Here is a 26916-nt window from a genome sequence, read left to right on the forward strand (position 1 = left end):
TATGGATATATACAGACACGTATATATAGTTTAATAATCTAAGGGTATTTATAAAGAGAAAAGTTTCCTTCACAAATCAAATATATGGCACGTTTCCTTCTTTTTTGTAAAACCTCATACTTTCGGCTTCACTCATTCCGAGTTCCCAATGCCAGTTGTTTCTTGTCCACTTTCATTAACTTCCCTTGAGACTGGTCTAGCTGTGCCAGCTTTTCTTTTATTATAATGGTTATTTACATGCAACAAGTATTTACAGCGTGTTAAGATGGCTCTGTGGCCAAGTTTAAAAGAGAATTCTGGTAAATCCCTTCCACTCACAATGCTTTTATCTATCACTGTGCTGTAGTTCATTGCTCTCCTTCTGTTTACTTAAAGATTTCATCTAGGTTCTTTATGCTTTGCCAGCACCCAAAGGCACACTTTTCTCTTGATGCATTCCAGTTTCCATAGTACTATTTGCTGGCTTGATTCTCTAAGAGACGATCCGTTTATTGAATCACAAAGACTCTAGATTTAACCCAAGATAAATGTTGAATATTGCTTCGGGTCCTGGAAAGCATTAGATGCTCTGTGAAAAAGTGGCTCAACCTCGAAGTTAAAAGCAGCCTGTTTGAAGTTCCAAATCCACATTCCTCTTCAGTGTCCTCTGTCACCACAAGATTTTTTACCCTGGGCTCACCTTGACAACCCAAATCCTCTTCTTACTATATCAGTTTCTTTCCTCTGGGAATTCATGTAGAACACAGACTCTAAGATCACTCATTTTGCTCTCCTGGAGAGCATTATTCTTATTCAGAATTCCAGGCTTTCCGTGTCACGGTGGCCCAAATGCCCTAATGGTTAGGCACAAACTCTTTTTATGGCTCTCCAGATGCTACCCAGATAGTTTAAGCTAGTAAAATTCCATCTAAAAATTTTCCTTACACCACTCCCTCTTCAGCATTCAGTGTTGAAGAGTCCTGTTTAAACCCTGCTCTCTTCCTCCTTCCCAACGACCACCATCTTTCTTTGGTTATTTTCACATCTCTTCTGATTAATATAGTGGCCTTCCCTTTGACCATTGTACCTCTAGTCTTTCTCAACCTCCATCACACTTTTGCCAAAGTTATTTTTTGAAAACCAAAAAATCCAAGCTTCTCAATTTCCTCCAAAAAGAACTTTGATGTTTTTTCTTCAATACCTACAAGAAAAGAGCTGAAGGTCTTAATATGTTACATATAGCTCTCCATTAATTTCTGCACATCATTCTGACCTTGACACCACTATTCTGCCAGCACTGCCCACCACCAAAGCCACAGACTTTGCCATAGCTTCTTGCATTTGGAGATACCATTTCCTTTGCAGGAAGATCCTTCTGACCCTGTTCTGGGTGGTGGATTCCCATGCATCCCTTTAGACTCTACTCAAGTGGCAAAAGCTCTGAAGCCTTCCTAAATCCTTTGGGCGTATCGCTGTTTTTCATTTTTGTCTTCTTTAAAAAAATGTTTTTTAAGTTTATTTATTTATTTTGAGAGAGAGAGCATGGGGGCGAGGGAGGGGCAGAAAAAGAGGGAGTGTGCACTGTCAGTGCAGAGCCCAATGTGGGGCTTGAACCCATAAACCGTGAGATCATTAGCTGAGCTGAAACCAGGAGTTGGACGCTTAACCGACTGAGCCATCCAGGCACCTTCCATTGTACTGTTTGGAGTTCTACTTTAGTATGTATCAGATTGTATTTTCACCATCTGACTATATATACATGGCACCCACCTTAAATCATGAGTTCTTCAAGGTCAGGGATAATCACCTGATACCAAATATTGGATTCAGTCTCTGACAGGTGTACTTATTTGAGGGGCCTTGGGGATGACAGAATAAACCCAGCTCCTCCACAATAATCAGGTGTTGTAATATTCCATAAAGACCCTTGTTAAAACTTGATGAAGTCAGATCAGGAAATGAATCAGAGAGATGTCTCTGTTATTTTATTCAAAAGACATCCTCCCATAAACCTCTGTTAAGATTCAGTGGAAAATGACATCTATTTCCCTCATTTCAATTGTGGACTAAATAGTATTACCAAACATTCTACTCTTAAAAATTGAAAATTGGGTTTCCAGACTGCAAAATGTCTCAAGCCTTTGACTCCTTTCACTACTGCTAAATCAAGGTGGAATTTTGTTTTCCACTCAAAAGTTGGTTTTACTCCAGGAGTTCTTAGAGAAACCTCTTATGTTAGTGAATTTCTGTTCAAAGTGCAAATTCTGCTGCCCAATTTGTGATAGTCTTCCTCCTACATTGTAACTAGGATTTATCTATTATAATCATGGTATATAGCCTGCTAAAGAATAAACTTTTATAGGTAGTATGGTAGAATATATGTATATATGAAGAGAGAAAGAAAGATTTAAAAATCACCTCATACGTATACATTTCAGGTAAGGAATCTGATACTTAGAAAGCCTAGGTCATTTATTGGCATCACTCTATCATGTATCCAAGTTCACAAGTAAGTGCAAGATTCAAAGTTCATAAGCTCCCAAAATTTTACATTCATTCTGCATATTGCCTCTCTGATTCGGATTTCATCCATAACATTTATTTCCACATTTTAAGTCATACTGTGTCAATAATTAAGTTTCAAGAGCAACAGAGAAACGAAAAAATATATATAATGAGGTATTTTAACTGGATTTTAAATTATGTAACAGTCACATAGTTTGATTTCAGCTATAATGTTCATCTCCTAATTACATGCCCAAACCACTAGCTAACAGATTTATTGTGCATTCGAGTATATTATAAAATTTAGCTAATTATTTAGGGACACTCGTTGAGACTCTCAAATTAGGCTGTCACTCCACTTTCACTGTGAAAATGAGTAGTGCTTAATTTTTTATGAACGTTCAAAAAGCTTTTAAGGTACCTCAATGTGCTTTCCATTTCTTCCATACCCCTCCAAAATCCATTTTAGAGAGATTTATAATAGAGGAAGAGGAGAAATGATAACGTTTGCCTGGATATAAAGAGAAAAATAACCAGCTAATGGGCGGGTTAGGACGAAGAGTGTCAAGACGAATGGCCGGGGCGAGGGACAGTAAAAGTTTAAAGAGGACGGCACGTACCACTGGACGGTTGTGGCAATCTTTTCCACAAGATGTGTAAACTTACTATATTTTGTCTCGTGAAATTTTATCACCAACCTCTGTGCATCTCTAAAAGAAATACTGAATGCTCTTTACATACGATTTCTAAAACTAATTTCTTTTGATTATTCTCCCCCAAGGTATACTTAGTGGAATGTTACAGATATAATTATATTTCCAAATGTATTTTTAACAATAATTTAGAACCTAAGTGTCTTAATATTAAAAAAAATATTTAGAGAAATGGAACAAAAATAACCTTTATAGCATTGTATATTTATTCAGCAAACAACAACATGGTGATAGCCCAAATTTTAGACCAACTCATGAGGGAAACAAAAAATTAGGGTTAAGGATTTTGAGTGCGTATGTTCAATCTACTTGTGATTAGCTGGGTAACCGTAAGAATATAATTTAATAATATAATTTCTTTTTTTTCAATTGTCCATTAGTAAAATTAGTAAAAGGTCCATTAGTAAAATGTTCATTAATAATTGTCTTACCTTGACCACGGTCGTGGGAAGAAATTTATCTGTGTGACCACGATGCATGCTGGGAAGGAGAGTGGTAAATCTGAATAAGGAAAAAGAGCATAGTAACTGCAATCGCTATTTATGAACTCCAAGAGAAGCTAGGATGTTTTGAGACAATATTATTTGGGTTCCAATCACAAAATATTTGAGTGCACTCAAATGACTCTCATGTACCCTCAAGTTTATGAATCGTAGCACACTGGTGTTTCTTATACTTTACTGTGAATACATATTACCTAGACATTTGTTAGAAAATCAGGTTATAATTCAAAAAAGTCTGTGGTTAAGTTTGAACACTTACATTTCTAACAAGCTCCCAGGTGATAGCGCTGGTCAAGGTACCACACTTTGAGTAGCAAAGTAGAAGGTTATGGCTTCCATAGTAATTAGAGAGATAATGAAAAGAAGTGGCCCTGTGATATATGGTTAAGAGTCTTTCTGACATACTAGACATTACAATAAGACTCTAATTTGGAATTTGGATAAGGGATATGAATTTGGGGTAGTGATAAATAAGACAGGGAAGGCCCCCCCCAGATTGGAAAAAAACTTCGGGTAATCTGTATTGGGAAGCAACTTGCTTTAAAAAGTAAGGCGAAGAGTGTGGTGCACAAAATTTGTGTAGAGAAGAACATGTTTGAGTGAACTTTTCAGTAATAGATCAAAATGAATGGAGACAGATGCAGCTGGTTCAGCTTCAATGACTTAGAATGAACGGGGAGCTTAAAAACTTGAGCGTTAACATCTGCATAATGTAGGGGATACCCAAAAGCCATTAAGACAAAGGAACACAGGATGAAAAGGCTTTTGAAGAGAAAAGGAAAATTAAGATGTTTTTCAGGCAGTGGCAAAACAAAAAGGCAGAGGAAAGACTTTATGAAAGTTATAGGTCATCTCTTTGGGGAATGGAACCCTTGCTGCCGAGAACAGGCAGAAGGAAATCCATCTGAGTCTACTGGGCAGGAAAGAAGAAATGGGAGAAGTTATCTAGAGAAACAATTAGAAGTCATCTAGAGAAGCAATTAGAGAGGCAATAGAAAATGAGATAAATCCTGTTGTGTTTTGAACTAAAGTAACCAGGAAAGTCCATGCAGAAGCCGAGAAGGAATAGATCCTGAAGCCAAGGAGAAATATGGCAAGAGAAGTCACGAGGGAAACAAAAAATTACATTCAAATTGAATGTAAATAAAAAATTACAAATTGCAAATTACATTTGCAAATTAAAATCACAGGGGTTCCTGGGTGGCTCAGTTCGTTAAGCATCCAACCATGGCTCAGGTCAGGATCTCATGGTTCATGAGTTCGAGCCCCGCGTTGGGCTCTGTGCTGACAGCTCAGAACCTGGAGCCTGCTTTGGATTCTGTTCTCCCTCTCTCTCTGCCCCTCTCCCACTCATTTTCTCTCTCTCTCTCTCTCAAAATAAACATTAAATAATTAAAATCACAAAGTTTATTATTTTTATGATTCCCTGTTAAAAAGGAAAAAGATGACATCAGTTCAAGCTTTGACAAATTCTAACTGTATTAAATGCTGATGGAAAGGGATTGCATCACAAGGGTAGCAATTATTTTTAAGAGGTGGAAAGACTAACGTAAGTGAAAAAACATGGTAAAATAAAGCCGCAGGGTAAAGAGTAAAGACCAATGGCCAACTGGTTGTAAAGCGTGGAGGAAAGGAGTCTGCAAAGGTGAAACTAAGAACTCCATCCCTGTGGAGGAACTCGGAGAGGTTCCATTCATTTGTGGCACAGACACTTGGAGTATATTTGACCTTTGGCTTGGTGAACAGCAACAGACCTTCCTCTCTCTTTTGGTTCTTCTGCCACTCTCTCACTCTTACTCATTACTAGCAACATATTGTCCCACCTTCTTTTCAAAGATACATGAGATCTGCAGAAAATACAGAGCCAGATAGAAGTTGAAAGTGATAAAAACAGATTTTATTCTGAAGAGCCTTCAGTCTAGGACTGGACTCAATTCCACGTACAGCTAGAACACTGGGGATTTATAGCCAATGAGTAGATGAGGGGGATTGGTGGATGAAAAATCACTAAGAGAAGACATCAAGGTAGGGGGGATTCTTGCTGAAGACAGGCCAGGATAATCAGCTGTCATCTGAGGGATGGAAAGGGATGAAGAATATGATTAGATATCAAGCATGGTCAGATCCCAGGGCTGGGGACTCTCCCTAAATTGACCTAGCAGGATTCTTGCAAAAACTGGGCTAGACAGGCCCAAGGACAAGGTCCAAGGATGAGGCCTAGTTGAGAAGGGGGCTTAAAGGAACCTGACTGAAGTTTGATCAAGGAGAGAGTCTTTGTCAGTCAGAGGATCAACTCTCCTCAACTGAAAATGGAAACACTCTGCCATGACTCTGCTGGCCTTCTCAGTGTTGGGCCTCACCATTTCCCTAAGACCTGTGTTTTTTGTGTTTTGTTTTTTAATCACCACCCACAAAAAACTAAGGCCTTTCCCTTTTCCCTTCAGGTCATAGTAGAGGACAGCCTTGAACATCTCATAAATGAATTTGGGTTATGAAAGTCGTGCTTAATAGTAGTTACTATCTCATTCCTTACATATACGTTGTTAAGACTTCAGTAATGTTTACATAGGAATTACAGGGACTAAAAGGAGATAACTTCATTTCGGGGATATTTTCAGCTGCATATACTCCCGGGAAAGATCAATCCTATGTGATTGGCAGCACTATAATTTTTAAACATCTAATTGGTCTTGGTTCATATCCAATTCTGCCATTACTCAATGTTCTCAAATCTATTTCAGACTTTATCAGAGGAAGGAGAGGAAATTATCCAAAAGCAAACAACCACATGAATCATTACTGATTGTGATGTATCTCATTAAAAAAACATTTGAGAAGTACAGAAAAGTAGGGCAGAGCCAAATGGCTGTCATGTTAAGGACAAAGGGAAAAATGATCAAGCATTAGATATAATTTAAAAAATTATAATTTTAGCAGAATATACACATAGAAATAGCTGCTGTCTTCCATAACAGTCATTGGGGGAGATGTCATACAATGATGTTTCTATTGCTCAAGACATTTTTGAAACACTTCCTGGGAATTTTCATCAGGATCACTTTATAAGTCATATAAGAGAGTCACTCCCATAAAATTATGGTCACTGTCTCTATATTTGCACATTTTTACCATCGCATCTGTATCTTTATTTTTAAAAATAAACATAAAAATACTTATTATTGAAAGTGTCCCTGAGTGAATGTAGATGAAGATATCAACTTGGCACGTTGGAATAAAAACCTAAGTAAAATCTAACATAGTCTCCAATTTGAATTGTTTTAAGGACCAAATTTCCTTACTTCTTACTGGTAGTAATTTCTTTTGGCAATAGTTTTACAAGGCAAGAAAGAAAATAAAGCTTGATTCATTACTTATTTGGAATAAACAGGATCAGATATTCCCTTTGTGATTTCTTTGGGCACAAAAAGGAAATAGTTGTACAAAAGATTAACTTGGAACAACATATTAATACACTCACCATTGTCAAAGCAGCAAGTTGTGCAGTAAACTAAATTTCTGGCAATTTCAGAGTCATTATTTTTTGAAAATTTTTTAAATGTTTATTTACTTCTGAGAGAGAGACAGAGAGAGAGAAAGAGAGAGTACAAGCAGGGAAGGGGCAGAGAGAGAGGGAGACACAGAATCCAAAGCGGACTCTAGGCTCTGAGCTGTCAGCACAGAGCCCCACACGGGGCTCAAATTCAGGAACTGCAAGATCATGACCTGAGCTGAAGTCGGACACTTAACCGACTGAGTTACCCAGGCACTCCTCAGAGTCATTATCCATAATGTATTTCTTTCTCACCATGGACAAGATGGAATCCCTATGGAGGCATATCACTTGGATGTCTGGCTTAGTAGAATGCATGTATCATGTTGCATGTCAATCACTGAATTATTAACACAAATCTTTGTGTTCTTTCCTCCCAGTGTGAATCAAAACCACTTGATAGGAAATTATTTTTTGTAAGGAGAATATTGATCATAACCATATGTGTAAATGATTCAATTCTTTGGTATGGGTTTTTTAAATTATAAATTCCCCAACTGATTAAAAATTATCAACACTGTTATTGTTAAATAACATCATTATTTAACAATGTCGAATTAAGACGATGCCAATAAAAAGCGTATTTCTTCAACAAATTCACTTTAAACATTGATATAAAATGTCTGCCTTCCTTTCATTTTATACTTAAGAGCTCTTTGGGAACGGTTTGGGGATAAGCCAAGGAAAAATTGTTACTAGGCTTTGAACAAAACTGCTGTCTTTGTCTTCTATCTATCAACACAGAGTTTATGACAATATCCAGTCCTGACCAAGAAGTTTATATTCCTTGAGAGAAAAAAATGGGTGTGCATATAATTTGCAGGAATAAATAAATTAATGTACCATCTTTTCAAGGGGGTAGAGTAGCTAATAGGATCCATTCATTCAACAGAAACCAGCTTAAGTAAGGTTTTGATCCTATGCAAGAAGTCAGAATGCATTTTGTTTGGAAACCAATAAAGAGTTTTAAGCAGTAAAGTGGCATGACATGCCTAAAATCATCATTTTGGCAGCCATGAGTAGACAGCCTTGAAGGAGAGAAAGATTGGCAACAGCATGATCAGTGAAGAAACTATCACAGTGAATGGATCCAAAGATGATGGTTGTGGGCAGGGAGAGACTTGGATCTCGGCATAGAGAGCTGACTGAAGGCATTGATATTAGGGGAAGGAAAGCATGAATATTCCAGGATAATTCCTCAATGTTTAACTTGATTAGTTGGAATAGATAATTGTGCTATTTAAGGAAATGGAGATGACAAAGAGAGAAGCAGGCTGGAGAAATGAATCAAGCATTGTCACTTGGCTGTCTTAAGTCTGTCATGCTTACTGGACACCCAAAGGGAGATGCCCAGGAGGCGGTTGGACATACAGGTTAACGTTTAGGAGAGGATACGAATTAGAAATAGAAACATCAAAGTCATCTGCATATCACTGGCATTTTACTTTTTTAAAGTTTATGTATTTTTAAAGAGAGAGAGAGAGAGTATGTGCACGCGCGTGTGCACACACACACAGAGGCATGAGTGGGGGAGGGGCAGAGAAGGGGCAGTGTGGAGCCTGACCTAGGGCTTGATCTCACAAACCGCGGTATCATGACCTCAGCGGAAATCAAGAGCCTGATGCTGAACAGACTGAGCCACCCACGCACTCCAAAGTCATCTGCATATCACTGGCATTTTAAAGCCGCTTCATTAGATGCACTCAACCAGGAAGAACAAAAGCAAGAAGGAAACTCAAAATGCTTGCACATTTAAAGGTTGACTAGAGAAAAAAGAGCAAGCAAAGGAAAATGAAAGAATAGCCAGAAAAGAGGAGGAAAACCAGAGTAGGGTGTGGTGTCACAGAAACTCAGGAAAGACAGACTTTCCCGTAACAGAATGATTGACCGTGTCACCTATTTCTGAAAGGGCGGTTCTGAGGTAGTACATATGGAAGCATCTCGTGCACTCCCTGGAACACAGTAGATAATAAATGCCATTTCCTCTCATTTCTTCATTCCATTCCAAGAGGTACTAGTGTTTAGTGATTCAGAGTGAAAGCTTGAGAGTCAATCTGCCTCAGTTCAACTTCTCCTTCAGCCATTCCATTGTTGCATAGCCTTATATGAGTCATTTCACCCGGCAATAGTTTGAGTCCTGTATTTTAAAATGGGGCGATAACAGTGCCTACCTCATGGGGATGCAGCTAACACACTGTAATCAATCAGTAGGGTTAATTATTACTTCCTTTTCTATTTAACTTTTCTATGTTATGTATTATTTATCCAGTAATGAAAATGAATTAGTTTTTAATATTCATAATGAATACTTATCTTAGTGACTTAATAATTCATCATATTCCCACAGTCCATGAGACAATAAACAAAGCACAACTTTGCTTCTCATATTGTGACCATATCTACTTTTAAATCCCAAGAAACAAATAATCTAGTGAAGAAATGGGCAAAAGATATGAACAGACACTTTTTTTTCAATGTTTATTTATTTTTGAGAGAGACAGAGACAGAATGCAAGTGGGTTAGGGGCAGAGAGAGAGGGAGACACAGAATCCGAAGCAGGCTCCAGGCTTCGAGCTGTCAGCACAGAGCCTGACACAGGGCTTGAACTCAGGAGCTGTGAGATCATGACCTGAGCTGAACTCGGACGCTCAACTGACTGAGCCAGCCAGGCACCCATGAACAGACACTTTCCCAAAGAAGGTATCCAGATGTCTAACAGACATGAAGAGATGCTCAACATCACTGATCATAGAGGAAATACAAATTAAAACCACAATGAGAAACTACCTCACATCTGTCAGAATGGCTAACATTAACAACTCAGAGAACAACAGATGTTGGTGAGGATGTGGAGAAAGAGGAACCCTTTTGCACTGCTGGTGGGAATGCAAACTGTTCAGCCACTCTGGAAAAAGTATGGAAATTCCTCAAAAAGTTAAAAATAGAACTACCCTATAACACAGCAATTGCACTACTAGGTATTTATCCAAAAGATTTAAAAATGCTGATTTGAAGGGGCACATGCACCCCAATGTTTATAGAAGTACTATCGGGGTGCCTGGGTGGCTCAGTCGGTAAGCATCCGACTTCAGCTCAGGTCATGATCTCGCGGTTCGTGAGTTCGAGCCCCCCATCGGGCTGTGTGCTGACAGCTCACAGCCTGGAGCCTGCTTCAGATTCTGTGTCTCCCTCTCTCTCTGCTCCTCCCCCACTCACACTCTGTCTCTCTCTCAAAAATAAAGTTAAAAAAAATTTTAAAAAAAGAAGTACTATCAATAATAGCCAAATTATGGAAAGAGCCCAAATGTTAATAACTGCCGAATGAATAAAGAAGATGTGATATATATACACAATGGAATGTTACTTGGCAATCAAAAAGAATGAAATCTTGCGATTTGCAACAATATGGATTAAACTAGACTGTGTTATGCTAAGCAAAATAACTCAGTCAAAGATAAATATATAATTTCACTCATATGTGGAACTTAAGAAACAAAACAGATGAACTTAATGGAAGGGAAAGAAAAACAAGATAAAAACAGGGAGGGAGGCAAACCATAAGAGACTCTTAAATACATAGAATAAACTGAGGGTTGCTGGAAGGAGGTGGGTGGGGGATGGGTTAAATGGGTGATGGGTATTAAGTAGGGCACTTGTTGGGATGAGCCCTGGGTGTTCTATGTAAGTGATGAATCACTAAATTCTGCTCTTGAAACCATTATTACACTCTATGTTAACTAACTTGGATTTAAATAAAATTTAAAAAATAAACGCTAAAGTTATTTTTATGGATTGTGGTCCTGATCACATGTGGGGACATGTAAAAGGAACAAACAGGGGTACTGGGGCACCCAGAGACTAGCAACAGTGGAAAGTTGTTTCCACCCATAGGACTAAAGAGACAAGAGGAAGAAATGGTGTTATCAGAGTTCACTGAGAATTAGAATTGCAAAGGAGGGGTTTCCTGGTGGGGAAGAGGAACGTGCTTACTACCTAGGACTAGTGCCTATAGAGGGAGGGAGAAGGGAGAAGTGGCCACTAACTCCTTTTGCCTTCATTTCTCAGTCCACTGGCTGCTTCTAAGCAGAGGCTGGCTGGCAAGGGAGCCACAGAGAGGCAGTTTTCAAAAATTAACCTTCTAAGACCCAGATGGGGTAGAGCAGGATGGAACACAGGCAAAAAGGAACAAAGAAAGAACAACCAAACGTGCTTTTTTGCTATTCTCTAGTGTTACGTTCCTAGCCAAGTCCCAGTAAGTGATACTCCGATAAGGGAGATTCTTTCCCATTTCAATACCTTCCTCTCATGCTAGTGGCTAATCCATACTGTCAGCTTCTAAATTGTGTTTCATGTCATCTAGGCTTTCACAACTATTAAACAACATGGAATCTCCTTAGTACTTTGCTTCCAATTATATATATATATATATATACACACACATACACACACACATATCGATATGTATAGATCAGTTAAAAGGGTGTTTTTAAATTATAAAAATGAAAAGCTTGATACAAACTTTTCTGGCAAATATGCCAAAATTTTTGTCTGTTTCCAACATTTGGATAGAATTCCTTGATTTGACTACATCCCACAAGAATGCCTTCATTCCTTTTTTTTTTTACTGGAAACTTCCAAACTGTTGACACCACAGATTTTAAAAAATAAACAGATGGGCATGTTTCCATGACTTCACTTTATGTTAAGGATATAAATATTCATCGAAATAAAAGACAATGTCTCTATTTTTTATTGCCTGTAAATAAAAGAATTTGTCAACGTCATTTTATCCATTCATCCATTGCTTGTTTGTTGACGTTAAACAGATCTATTGATGGCTGTGGTGGGAAATTCTTTAATCCTCAGTCCTAATTCTAGGTGATTTAGAGGGTTTTGAAAAATAAAAAAAATAAAAATGAAACAAAATTTTCATGAAAAGGCTTAGAGTTCAAAATGTCTAAAAATGTCAGATTAGAGAAATTTGTCATAATTATGAGAAGATGAATGAAAATAATTTTCAATGAAAACAACAACTTTTTTATTTAAAAAAAACTTTTTTAAAAAAATTATTTTACAGAGGGAAAAAAAGTATTTGGCCTAGAGTCGTACTGAAATTTAGCCAGAGGAAAGTTTGTTCTGAAGTTTGTCCTGCCTTTAATCTGGGCAAATTCAAGCTACAGCAAAATTATAGTTTCCAGTATCCCTTGAATTTCCAGTGAGTTCTGTTGAGAAGAAACCTCAGAATACAGTGACTCCACATTCTTAAATTTGAGACAGGATAGCATAAAAATCTTTGCTATTTAAATAATATCAGAAAAGCAGTTTGCTAACTCTCTCAGGCTCAGATTTGTAATTATCAGACCATAATCCATAGATGCAAAACGTTAAAGTCATTTTATAAAATAATGGAAGCCATTTACTTTCACATGATGATCTAGTATAAACTATTTGTCATTTTCAAATGAGTTCAATTCTCATACAGTCCTTTTGTATGACTAGTAATATCACAAAATGCATGATAAATATAAACTGCATGTTGGCAAACATAGAATCAGAAAGGAGCAAAGGTCTTTCACGGCAAATCAGTAAGTAGTGATTACATGCCAACTGAATACAAAGTTATGTGGTCAAATTGATAAAAGCAAATTGTTTATGTTAGTTGTTCTTTTTCTCCACTTACCGGTTTGGGTTGCTCAAGACTAATTTGTCCTAAGTAATTTTTGTGTGATATAATTTTATTAAATGTATATATTGGGGAGAAGTATTACAGTCTGGCTGGTGCTTTGCTCATGTCAAGGACACATAAATAGTTCATGTACTTCAGGATCTAACATTTTCTCTGTGGACAATAGAGTCATACTGAGGGGCACTTATGGCAATGAACGACATGTGCTTTAAGTATTCGTAACAGGAACCCAAACAAGAGCAAGGTTTCATTGCAATACCTGAGATTTGAGCTGGGGCCACAGCAAGATTAAGTTAGTGTGTAGTTAGTAGATAGACCACGTAAGTAACTTTTTTAAAAGAAAAGTGTAGGGGCACCTGGAGGGTTCAGTCGGTTGAGCATCCGACTTTGGCTCAGGTCATGATCTCCCAGTTTGTGAGTTTGAGCCCCACGTGGGCTCTGCGCTGACAGCTCAGAGCCTGGAACCTGTTTCAGATTCTGTGTCTCCCTCTCTCTCTCACTCTGCCCCTCCCCTGCTCACACTCTGTCTCTCAAAAATAAATAAACATTAAAAAAAATATTTAAAAGAAAAGTCTAGAAAGTGATGGTCTATTTTGGTTTCTAAAATATTTTTCAAGTAATCACTCTGATTTAGAATTTGCCTGTTGTATACAAAATGTCTTGAAATAGTAAGTGCCACGTATCTCAATGTGATCAAGATACAAAAACAAAAAAACAAAAAAACAAAAACCAAGTCATTTGGTGAAAATGTGCTGTGGCTATGAGAGAGAGGTGTGTGTATTACAGAAATGACCAGGAGAAAGTCAGCTCTGTGCTCCTTCCCTGGATGGAGAGATTCCCAAGCCACAGAACAAATACAAACGATTCCAGCCGAAATCAGTACAAATGTCATTTTCAGTGTGCAGCCAATTTCCAGATGTGGATTATTCAAGAATATGGGGGAGTTTTCTAATGCTATGTAATATTAACTGGGATACATTTTAATGACACAAAACTACTTTTAAGCTGAACATATGAAAGTTTTTTTTCTAAATAAAAAATTTTTTTAAAAAAGGTTTTTTTTCTTATTTTTGTAGTTCGTTTCAGGATTTATTTATCTTGCAAAATATCCAGCTCCATTCTTACTAGCAGAGAGTCATAAAAATCCTCAAGAAAATGACAAATTTTATCTTCGACCAAAAAATTTTTTTCAAATTACTTTCATTAGTGATAACAAATTCTAGAAAAGAATATATTGAGTTATTCTCTGTCACACAGCTATTAGGGAATAAAATTGTGAGGTACTGTTTTCCTTAACAGATCCTTTTCAAAGACAAATGACTGAGAGAAACAGAATACCAGCAATATTTTTATTTCTTTTTAAAAAGAAAAATTCTTTAAAAAGAATTCAATTTTAAAAGATAATTCTTTTTGTTGTGTTTTTTTTGTTATATTTTTATTATAATTTGTATTAAATTCTTTTTATTATATACTTTTACGTAATTTTTCAGACGAGAACGTTAGAGACCAGAATATTAGTTACTTGCCCAAAGTCACAAAGCTAGGGAGTATTGTGTTATGAAAACGTTAATTTATTTCTTGACACTGACCAGTATATATGATTCAATGTATAAATGTACTTTCTTATGCAAAGAAGAGTGTATTTAAAACACATGAACAGTATTGTTGGTTATGAGAATCTTTGAATTCTGAGATACTAGAGGAAAGCCTTGAAAGAGGGAAACAAATCAATTGTAGGTAAGAAAGAAAAGACTCTTGGCATGCCTGGGTGGCTCAGTTGGTTAAGCATTGCATTCTTGATTTCGCCTCAGGTCATGATCTCACAGTTGTGAGATCAAACCCTGTGACAAGCTCTTCACTGACAGTGTGGAGCCTGCTTGGGATTCTCTCCCTCTGCACCTGTCCTGCTCACGCACACACACACTCTCTCTCCTTCTCTCTCTCAAAATAAATAAATAAACATTAAAAAAGAAAGAAAGAAAGAAAGAGAAAGAAAGAAAGAAAGAAAGAAAGAAAGAAAGAAAGAAAGAAAGAAAAGACTCTTTGGATTGATGGATTGGACAGAAAGGGGTGTGAGGCACTTAAAAGTGGAAAAATCATCCTAGAGAGAACTTTTGCTAGTTTGTTTTGTTTTATTTGTTTTGGCAGGAGAGTATGACAAAGTGAAAAAAGATAATGGAATCATCAGGTCATGCTCTATGAAAGATTAGGAAAATTTCAGTCAGGGAAATCTTGTATGGCAAATTTGATGGATAGGATCAGAAAACACCATAGGTTATCGAAAGTTTCTACGGATGAAGATAAGGACAATCTCTAACTAGGTTCATTTTATAAATACACGCACTACCATCCCACTATGATACAATTTGCGATTAAAATAAGTTCGAGCGACACAGGATATTGGAGACTTCACCAAAACATAAAAATTAATATTTGACCGATAACTTGTATGTGTGGGGAAAGTATCTAGCATACCAGCCTTCGTACTGAGTAGCACGTGGTATGGGTGAAGCACTTCCAAAGAATGTGGTACAGAGACAAGAATTGGCCCAGTTAAAGCCACTTGACTGATGGGGTGGTGTGGTCAAATCTCCACGCGAGTGCCACTGCATGAGAAAATCTATACAAGACCTAGAGTTCGAATAGCATCTGGATTTAGGTGTCCCTGAATGAATCACACTGTTATACAGACAATCGTGGGAAGTACCAAACCTGAAGAGCTGCACACTACCCACGTCGTCTTGACTGCCTGCAAACGAGGTGATTTTATTCATCTGCCAGCTGATAAAAAATATATATATCCTTTCTATTAATAGAAAGAGCACTTGTTTAATTCACATTTAAACTCTGTCAACACTTAAGAGTTCAAAGTATTGGTAGAACATCAAGCACAGATCAATTCAACATGAGGACCTTTTAGAAGGACTTAGCTAAGGGCTCCAAAGAAAAGCCCATGCAAATATAAGTCTGCCTTTGTTCAAAGAGATTGAGAAAATTGGGCTTAAAAAGAAAGAATGTCAATATATGCAAGACACAACTTATTTGATGATTCATGGGCAGATATCAAAAGAAACTATGAATTTGGTGTAAATCAGTCTCTACGCTGGGACGTTAATGGATTAGAGAAAAACACTGGACTCAATGTAAAAAAACATGGATTCCAGTCCGAGGACACTTTCTGTTTTTTTGTTTTTTTACCATCAGTATTATTTTGGGCAAGTCACTAAACCCCTCGAAATAAGCTTCCATCTATTGGTCTACATAGTTTTGCTCATAATTCTCGTTTTCGCCAATTCGAATGGTCTGAGAAGTTCAGTCCCTGTGCGGATTGGGCTCTGGACACGTATTTTCCTCCCGACCCACTCGGTGATGACTGAGCATCTGATGTTTCCTTTTTGTCATGTAAGTGCAATGTCTGTCACACGGTACGTATCCACTGGACGTTGTGGAATGGAATCGAATCATGCACACAAGAAGGAATTAATAAGGTACCCACAAGATTATAAAACACTCAAAAAAAAAAGGAGAATATTAGAGAAGGCATAAGTAGGAGGAGAAAGAGGGCTGGAGAAGTCAAAAAAAACATAGACCTGCTGGTTTTTCATAGCTGGCTGAGAAGTTGTTTAGGGACCCATAGATTATGAAACACATACTTTTATTTTATGTTTTTTAATGTTTATGTACTTCTGAGAGAGAGAGACACAGAGTGTGAGCGGGGAAGGGACAGAGAAAGAGGGGGAGACACAGAATCTGAAACAGGCTTCAGGGTCTGAGCTGTCAGAGGAGGGGCTTGAACTCAGGAGGGGCTGTCAGAGGAATGGCGAGATCATGACCTAGGCTGAAGTCAGATGCTTAACCAACTGAGCCACCCAGGCGCCCCATAAGATACACACTTTTAGATGCTACACCCTGGATTAGCCATCACACTATGTGCCTGACTTGCTGTTCTACTCTCTTCATGCTCTGAATGGTGATCCATAACAGTACCGCCTAAGAGAACTTTCAACAACGATGGAAACTTCTATGTGTGCCCCTCCAATATAGCAGCCTCTTGCCACATGTAGCTGTCGAGTACTTGAAATGTGGCTAGAGTAACGGAGGAACTAAATTTTTATTTTCACTTAATTTTAATTAACTTAAAATTCAATTAAATAGTCATATGTGGCTGATGGCTGCTGTATGGGACGGCACAGATCTGTAACTTACGGGGCCAACGAATGATCATATCCCTGCATGGAGCGGAGGAAAGCTTCTAAGACAGCATAGTGGCTCAAAATAATATGTGTCTGACACAAAGAACAGTTGTTATAAGGACTCCAATTTTCAAAACTATCTTAAGATTTTGATTTTCTATGACTTGCAACTTAACACATCTCTTCAATATGGCATTGCATCCTGTCACCAGAAATAGAAACAGAATTCGGTTTGCTCCATGGAACACACTCCTTTACCTTTCTGGGACTCGGTTTTCTCATCTGTAAAATGAAGTGTTGGACTTCATTAGATTGTGTTTAAATTCCATTTCAGCTGCGGGGACTGGAAGCAAATTTACATGAACTGCTGGGAAGCACTTGCATGCTTGATTTCAAGTCTCATCTGTGAATTCCTGTCTCATCATCAGGATCTCTCCGACATGTTTTCCTTTTCCCTCTGTGCCTCTCACTCGCCTTGTCCGTCCACAGTTCAAAAGATTTCTCCTGTCTGAATGATTGATCCTTCTTGATTTATGCTGTCAGAAAGGTTTGTTTAGATATAGTCCAGACATACTTGTGTGTTGCTTCTGCATTCTAATGAAGGAAGACAACTTCCAATGGATCAAGGTTATCAAAAAAAATTAGAACTTTAGTCAAAGATCAGAAGGAAAGAAGGACGTTATAAAATAAACTTGGGTTAAAGAACTCTAAGGTTTAAACCAAACCAAGACAGGAAGCATGTTTTTCTTTCACAAAATCAGACTAATTCTTATGTGAAGGGTTCTTTGCACATAAAGGACCTGCAGTTACAAAAATGCAGATTTTTGAAGTGGCTACTTGGAGTTTGTCAAAGGAAAACAATTCTGAAAATGCACTCTGGTCCCTCTGGCTCCCCAGGCGCTCTGCGCCCTGAGGAAGAAAAAGGTTACACAAGCGCCACCTTTTGGAGGAAACAGCAATAGCAACAAGAGAGGCCAGATTTAAAGAACAGTAATTCTAGTTCATTCTCAAAAGAAAAAATGAAGCTGTTCCAATCTTATAATGCTTAGAAGTTTTATGCCACAGAGGTTTATAAATCATTCATCTGACAAATACAAATAAGGCGGGATTAAAACCTGGATTTGGTTTTCCTCGTTTGTTAACTGGTATATTTAAATAAAGTAAGTAAAGTATATCTGATTTTGTTTTAAAACAGTATGAAATAACCACAAAAGAATAAAAAGCCACCCAAAATGCTGATGTCATGATTCTCTTTTGGCCTTGCTCGTGAATATAGATCTACTGGGAATATTAATTATTTGCTCCCAATGACTCTGCCCTAGTGAAGACAATCCTTAACTTTAAGCAGTGTCCTTTTTTTTTTTTTTAATATTTAGAACGGAAAACTGGAAAGCCATATCCCTTAATTTTGCTAGAGAAGGAAATTCTTACTTTTATCTAAAACCAGAGGGAAATGGTGCCAGGAATCTGCTAAGTTTCTCAGACTTGTAGAATCAAAGGCTTTAGAGATCCAACAAAAGATGGTGGGAGATGTAAGCATAATTATCATTCAATATGTGTGAATGCCTTGTAAGTGTCCCAGGCATTATGGGCATGCCCCCTCCAGTGTCATAATGATCTCTGAGCAAAAGATTCTGCAACTAAACAATAGACAAGATTGACTTTTAAAATGTTTCAGGGATGGAGGTAGAAGGATGCCTGAATGTATCTGAAGCCACGTTGAGATATCCACATAACTGATTTAGAAATAGTTCTCACTGGACTGACACACTGAAGTCGTAAGTATAAAATACCCCTCTTTCTTTAATGTCTAATTCTTTCTCTGAAGAACCTTTCAAACATAATCAGTTAAAGGCATACAGGCAACTCCGATAAATGGGTGAGGGCTTCCATGTTTCTCTGAGTTCATTCTCCCCAAATTATTTTGTTTATGTAACAGCCTAACACATTCGAGAGCTAAAATTTTTTAATGTTCAACTTCAGCTGCCTTCTAACTCAGATTATGCATTTTTCCCTCAATGAAGGCTAAAGTCATAAACGCTGACATGATTTTAAAGTATGAGATGAAACCTGCCCTTGCTAATAACGGCTGTGATATTCTGAAGAACGATCTTCCCTGACTCTAGGTGCACTATCCTGACTTCTTGTATATCACTCCCTTCTCCACCCCACCCCGTAAATTTTAACTAAATTATTTGCCCTCAAATTAAATATGTGAGAGACGGATCGCTGAAGCAGCATTTTGTGTCTTATGCTCTGCCAACTAGGGATGTTAGATTCAGAGTTAAAATTGTTCAGCACGCCCTGTTGTGGTCGTCACTTGGCTCTCTGTTTCCCAAAACCTCAAAAATAGCTTATGATGCCATGTACCATATGTGGAGTAATAATTAGGCTTACCAGGGTGCTTTCTGTTGGAAATCTCTTTGGCATAGACGAAGCTATAAAATTCAGCTTTTTTACACAAAGTTATCCAGCTTTTTTACAAATGCTTTAAAGATCATAACTGTAATATCGTTCGACAACTTGGCACGCTTAGAGGTAACTAATGGGCACTTTTGGGTCTAGAGTTTTATGCATTTTTTTTTCTTTTGGGACATCTGCCAAAATTTGGGAATCAAACCAATAGCACACATCCACAGTCCTTGAACCTTGAAAAGAAAGTGAGGGCATATACTTTAAAAGTATCACGTAGGATTGATTTTCGCAAAAATAATCTGGGACTTCAAATGAAAAGCGAGTATGAAGACCTTCCAAGGAAGTTCAACATTTTGAGTGAAAATCCAGGAGCCCAGAGAGAATATCATATTGTTTTCCTAATTAGAATTCCTATATCTGGGCTCTCCTTATGGATGCATAAACTTGTTTAATTTGGCCACACACCCTCTGTTTGGGATTGCCCTCTTGCATTTAATTTGCACCCCAATCACAAACCAGAAACATATGTCCCAAATCACGTGTCTTCAGATCCTGCCACATTGTTGGTATAAAGTAGAGGCATCATCAGAAATGACTGCAAAAAATAAAACATTTAAATATTTATAGAGTAAGACCAGGATGGCTTTATCTTGGTTTTAGAGATCAACTAAGGGGACAAGCTTTATGCCTCAGAAGTAGTCTCTTTTTAGACACACACACAACACAAGGTGTATTTGTTTATATGAACAAGTCTAAGTAGGGTCCTTCAGAACAGCAAGACTGATAAAATGAAAAAAAAAATCAGAAAAAGCTGCTTATGACTGTTTGATAAATTTATTGTTTCTAAACTATAGCTTCCACCCAATCTTTATTTCTTCTGATACATGTTTAATTAAAATTCACAGAGGGTATAGGAAAAAACCTAGAAGCATAAATTTCACGTTGCACCTATATATCCAGAATGTTCCTGGTAGTTTTCAGCTCACTTTATAAACCGGTCTATTTTGTAGTTAGTTCTATGTGCTTTAGCCTACGTATGTTCTGGTATTTCAGTAAACCAGGATCCAAATGTTGTGTTTAGTTTCCTTTTAAAATTCAATTTTCTGTTTTCAAAATATAAAAAGTATTAGATATGTGTACCTATGTCTACACAGGTGTGTATGCATGTGTATGTGTGTGGGGTGTGTGTATGTGTAATTTGGGATCTATATGTGAGAAGGGTGGGATTTAGACACAGTGTGGTACCATTACCAGGAAACGGGTAGCCTTTTTTGACCCCATTAGAAAACGTTATAAAATTAATGCAAATAATTAAAAGCCATTCATATTCTCAACAGGGAAAGTATTAAAATACAAAAAAGTTCTTTGTCTACTTATACTTCCACAAAATGCAAAAAAATAATATTTTGTTACATAAAATGATATAGTAGGAGACCATGGGTATTAAATCAGAGATTAGGGTCTGAATCTTATTTCCACTGTTTTTTAATATCTAAGATCTTGTGATCCTGGGAAGCCACGAAGCTCACGAAGCCCTACTTTTCTAGAGAAAAACTTGAGTCTATGGGCTGTGGTGAGGATTTAGTGTGGTTACAAAGACATAGCTTTTAGAGACCTTGCAATTTTCCTGTGTTTTTTTTCCCACAGACGACACTTAGTAAATATTTGTTTTGCTTATTTTAAAAGCCTAAATACTTTTCACTTGAAACCGCCCTGTTGCACAAGGTGAATTCGCACTATTGGTACCCTCACGTTGAAACAGAAATGAGAAAAATGGCCTTTAGGATGCCTCTCTTGTTGTTGTTTTGTTTTGTTGTTTGTTTGTTCATTTGTTTGTTTTTTGAAACAAGCTCCTTCTGAAGCTTTGCAAAAACGACCTTCCTCCAGGAGGCCCTCACGGATACACTCCACCCATCTCATCTAATCACATTTAGCCCAGAATGCATTTAATCAGCTTAAAATCCACAAATGAACAAGTCACGTCTAAAGTGCTGTGCAGCCATATTTGTGATAGCAGCAGATGGGCCATAAGCCTTCCTTCTATTCACTCATTCACTCATCCATTCATTCATTCACCATTTAACCATTTATCCAACAAATGCTAAGGTTTAAGTGTGTAAGAGTCTTGGATTTCTCTGGAAAAACTGGAGAAAGCAGGCGATGCAAGTGTGCGTAATTGTCCTACTGAACTTCTCAAAATCTTGAGCAGTTTTCTCTATTCACGTCACGCTCTTGCGTGTGAAGTAGGCAATCGGAGATGAATGAAGAGGATGATACTCTCCAGGCTGTCGGGTGTTTCACCGTCCAGGTAGGGCCGTTAGCTCATTGGATCGTGACAGCCCCAGGAGGCCATTATTCTCAAATCAGAAAGGCCCAGAAACATGTCCAGGCTGATAAGAAGTGACATTGGCTTCAATGTTTATGCCTCAGAAGTAGCTTTCCTCTGAAGGCACTGCATTTAAACTTGTATTTGTAATTGTTATTTTTATTCCAACAAGAGGGCTCCAAATACATATGGATTTTGAGCCTGGTATGCTTCTACTACACCTGTACTGCTTTTAGTTTTTTTCTTTTCTTTTTCTCATTATATTATGAAGCTATTGCTTTTAGCAATAGTTTTGAAAATATCCAAACCAGTAGTCAGAAGTATACTGTGCATTTTAGTTACACTGAAAATCTTTTTACAATGGTGATTCCCAAGTTCTTACCCTCCAGAACTTCTGTTTCAGTAGGATTTGCAACGGAAGAATAAATAATATACACATATATACTATATAATATATATTGCTTTTATATACATGTATGTGATATATATAAATGTACAATCGTATATAATATATGAATATTATGTCATCATATATATACTCAAGTCAGCCATGCCATAGGTATAGCTGATCATTCAGAACTGTTTGGTAATGACTTTGCCACCAAACTTCAGTTTCAGTGTCACAGTGGCCACAATAAAAATGTTGAAGTCATATAGATTGGTCCTAAAATAAAATGTAAGTGGTCCCCACATCTCCACATTATAGACTCTGATATGCAGTACTTTTAGACCTTTTACTAACTCACCTTACTTCTCGTCAACTCCTGCCTCAGCTTTGACCTCTGCTGCTTCTACAGGACCCCTGGTTCACACCAGCCACCTGCCCCTTCATTCCTCCAGTCCATCTGCCATAAAGTCAGCACTGCAATACAGTAATAGAAATCTTTAGAGAAACCATCTGCTGCCTAATATTCTCTATCATCAGCCAAGGTTATAAGCGTTGCCTTTACATTGTGTGGCCTGGGACCTCGAAGACACAGGTTCAAATAACATAACATCATCATCATCATCATGGCCCTTAGAACCACAACATTCAAATAGTTTTTCACCAATAAGGTGAAAGAGTATAATACACTCCTTTTTCCTCCTCCCTTTCCCACCATTCAACCAAATCCAGTCCTGGATCAAAGATTCTGGAAAATATCACTCTCTTTAAGCTTTAACCAACTCAGAATGGAAATGCAGCCAGGACTCAAAATAAATTATGCAGAGATATTGAATATAATGGAATAGGAATGTGGATTGAAAAGTAATAGAAATGTATATGCTATAGGGATAGTTGAAAGTGTTTAAGGTAATCATTACTCAATGAGGAATTAAAGAAGTGAAAATAAATCTATTTTCCACCTATGTTGCTAAATGACAAAGATTTTTTAGTGTTTACCATATAGTACTTCTAATTTTATAATAATTACAAATTTAGAGTATATTTGATATAAATATTTATTCCCCAATGCTAAATCATATTTATTATTCAAAATACATATTTAAATACAACCATTTAAATAATCGTGTGAAGTACTAAGCTGTTTAAATGATTTAAATGATATGTATTTAACATATATATATAATCATCGTCCTTCTTCTAAAAGATTTATATTTATGTAATTATTTTTCAAATATTTTGAGACCTCACCATGTGTATTATTTTATAAAGTAAATCTTAACAAGATGATGTGAATGGTTCTGAAACCAAAATATATGTTATATGTTGTTCAACAACACAGCGCTCTCTAGAAGTACTTAAACTTGATAGAATAACCCAGCACCACCACCTGCTGTTTGATACAGAAAATTCAACTTAGTGAGCTCACTTTTAGCTTGATCTAGTTATAAATTATCATGGGGATAAAGTGCCATTATCTTCCTTATCTCTCAGATTTTAAGGTCTTTAAATAATGTATGTCTTGAGCAGATACAGATTTTAAAATACACCGATATTTCAAAGGGAAGAGATAAACAGAACAAAACAAGGAAAGCCAAATCAGATAAATAAATACCTTGAACTTGAGCACTCTATTGTACTCTAAACATAAGAGACTGAATTATCCTACTAAGGAATCCCATAAGCTTTTCATCTTAGTGATTTCAGAGACTATCCACGTCTTTCCTCTGTGTATTTATTACTGGTGACTGGTATACGACCAATGTAATACAGAGGGAAAACATGACTTCTTAAATTAAGACAAATTTGGATTTGAATTCCAGCCTTTCCACCTGTTAGCTTTAAGCTCAGTCCAATTATGCAGCCTCTCTAACCCCCCTGCTGCAGATTTGACAATTTGGGATATCAACATGGACCTAGGGTGTTATGTGAAGCACTGGGGACACATGTTAGGCACTAAAAAATGGCATCTCTGATGATATTATTTTGTCCACAATTGACATATATAAGAAAAATTTTAAAACCTAGGCTTTTACATTTTTGAATGAAAGTTGATTAGCATGTCCGTTTCTGCAATGCGTTGCGATGTGCTTCAGTTAAATTAACTAGTTGATTTCATTTGTAATCTTTTGAGTTCTCTATATATCCTTGGCAACAGAATAGAACAGTATCACTCAAATCCCAAATTTGGGAAGTTCAAATCAGACCAGACCATGGACAGATGAGAGGGTTATCATGAGAAGATGTAAGAGGTTTTGTTTCTCAAATAAGCATAAAGTGTGGAACTTGAGTCAGACAGTCAACCTGATTGAAACATCAGATTTACTGCAGACAAGCCTTACAATTTCAGTCTACAATCCAGTTGGGTATTATCTTTGACAAGAAGACTCTGAAGGAAGTAGTCCAAACACATGTTTCATGGATATATTTGGATTCATCCTATGATGCAAGGTCACTTTGGAAAGCATGAATCTGCCCTCATGGACAAGCTTCCAAAAGATTTAAAAAAAATGGATTTTTATCCTGTTTTCTGATCTAATCTCATAGAAAGTAGTAATTTTTTGAAACTTCATTATTATCCTTAGGGTAGTAATACTGTGAATAAGGTCATCACTATGAGCCTTCTGTACAAATTCAATTAGATGAGAAAAATTAAATAGATCTGTATCATGGAACTTTTTGGTACTACATAGAATTATACAATGCATGGATGAAAATATAAATATGGAGACGGATGGATAGACACAGGGATGGACGGATGGAGAGACTTCAGAAAAGAAGCTTAGCAGGGGAAAAACGAAAGCTGTTCCTTACATTATAATTCCAACTAATAAAGATAAAAGGAATGATAGAAATAGAAAATCACTATGTGGAAACCACCTTCATAATAAACTTTCAGGTAAGAATTATCTATGGATTTGTATAGTTGAAAGTATAGTTGAAAAGTAGGATGATTACATAATCTCAGAGTACCTCTCACCACCATATTTATTAATTGCAAATGGAAAATGGTAACTTTAAGTTGGAGAAAACTGGCAGATAATACCTGTACTAAGTGGCCAAAGTTGAAATTACCATCCCACTAATAGCACATCGGCATGAACCAAGAAAGACACATTATCCCTGTGGCATTCCTGCCCCATATGCATTATTTGAATTTAATAACAAGGAAATATCAGAAAAACCCAAACTGAGAAACATTTTACAAGATAACTGGCCTATATTCCAAAAACAAAAACAAAAACAAAAACAAAAACAAAAACAAAAACAAAAACAAAAACAAAAACAAACTAACAAACCCCAAATCCTTAAAAGACAGAGAAAAACTGAGGACCTGTTTCAGATTAAAGCAAGATAAGGAACATGATAATAATATGCAACGTGTGATCCTGGATCAGGTAAGAACATTAGTGGTACAAATGGATGAATTGGAACATATGGCTTCTAGATTAGATGCTAGTACTATTAATATTAATTTCTTCATTTTATTCATTGTAATGTGGTTAGACAGAATATGTACACTAATGTATTTAGATGGAAAGGGTATTATGCCTGAAAATTACTTTCAAATATTTCATCAATAGAATATTTAAATATATTTTACCTATATTTATATTTATATCCATAGCCATGCCCAGGGGGTCGGGGAGAGGAGAGAGAGAGAGAGAATGGTAAAGCAAACAAAGATGTTAAAAGCTGGGAGATCTGGGTTAGGATATATTGAAACTCTTTACTAATTCTGCAATTCTTGGACATCTGAAATTATTTCAAAATTAAAAACTGAAAATGGTAAAAGAAAGAGAAAGAAGGCAAAGAGGAAAAGAAGGAGGCATGGGAGGAGAATGGGGGTAGTGAGGGGGATGAGGAGAAGGGTTTCCCTTTTCAGAAGGTCTTAGAGCAAAATCCTCTCATTCCTAACTATTCTATAACCTCAGCGATAGAAGCATCAATATATTGAGTAATGAAAATGTGGATGGGAAAGAAGAATAAAGAACCAGGAGCTGGAGTTTGGGATGAACAGCACATCTAATTGAAAGCATTTCCTGAACTGTAAGCTCTGCGAGGAGAAGAAACAGGTTGGTTTTTGCTCACTGGTCTTCATCTAGCTCTGATACAATGCCCGGCACCTAGGATGTGCTCGGTAAATGTGTATTAAAGGAATAATGTACAATTTCTAATTTGTGATTTGTCCAACTCTTACTCTCCTCTTTTGCAATGGTCCTGACACATTCCTAAATTCTGTTCACTAAACATACAGGGATTGTAAGCATAGAATTATTCAATCCGAGCAACCTTTTCAAGAGAGGAAAACTAACTTATGTGAGATTGAGAAAGATGGACTCTGACATTACTCAGTAACGAAGCCCAGGCATATCTTTGCTGGCCCATGCTAAGAGGAAGGTCTGTGGTTAACTCACATTCCTTTTCCCCTACTGAGCACTTGTAAATTTCCTTGAACATTAATTTAATATTAATAGCCTTAAACAGCTGTGGGAGAGTTGTGGTAAAAACAAGGCGGCTTGTAGAGAGCAGTGTCATATTTCAAACCCAAATCCAAGGTCTCAGCAACGTCTAATTTTTTGGAATGTGAGTTGTGAAATTTGAAATTACTAGAATAATTGGAAGTGCCAGAGAACACTGGATGAGTGGTAATTAAAGCG

The 26916-nt window shown here is 37.0% G+C and overlaps 1 long non-coding RNA gene across 12 annotated transcripts in view; it reads right to left on the reverse strand.

Moving 5' to 3' along the window:
* Positions 1-26916, reverse strand: part of LOC122240411 — a 430864-nt gene that overhangs the window by 59324 nt on the left and 344624 nt on the right. For 9 of the 12 annotated variants that reach the window (XR_006220142.1, XR_006220140.1, XR_006220132.1 and 6 more), the window contains 2 exons: positions 22617-22732; positions 3629-3698 (listed from right to left, as the gene is read on the reverse strand). This is a non-coding gene — a long non-coding RNA (uncharacterized LOC122240411). Of the gene's footprint in view, positions 1-3628; positions 3699-17387; positions 17724-20060; positions 20140-22616; positions 22733-26916 lie in introns of all 12 variants that reach the window. The other 3 variants (XR_006220137.1, XR_006220133.1, XR_006220136.1) reach the window with 3 other exon arrangements.

The sequence above is a fragment of the Panthera tigris genome, chromosome B4 (genome assembly GCF_018350195.1).
Source record: "Panthera tigris isolate Pti1 chromosome B4, P.tigris_Pti1_mat1.1, whole genome shotgun sequence".
NCBI lineage: Eukaryota > Metazoa > Chordata > Mammalia > Carnivora > Felidae > Panthera > Panthera tigris.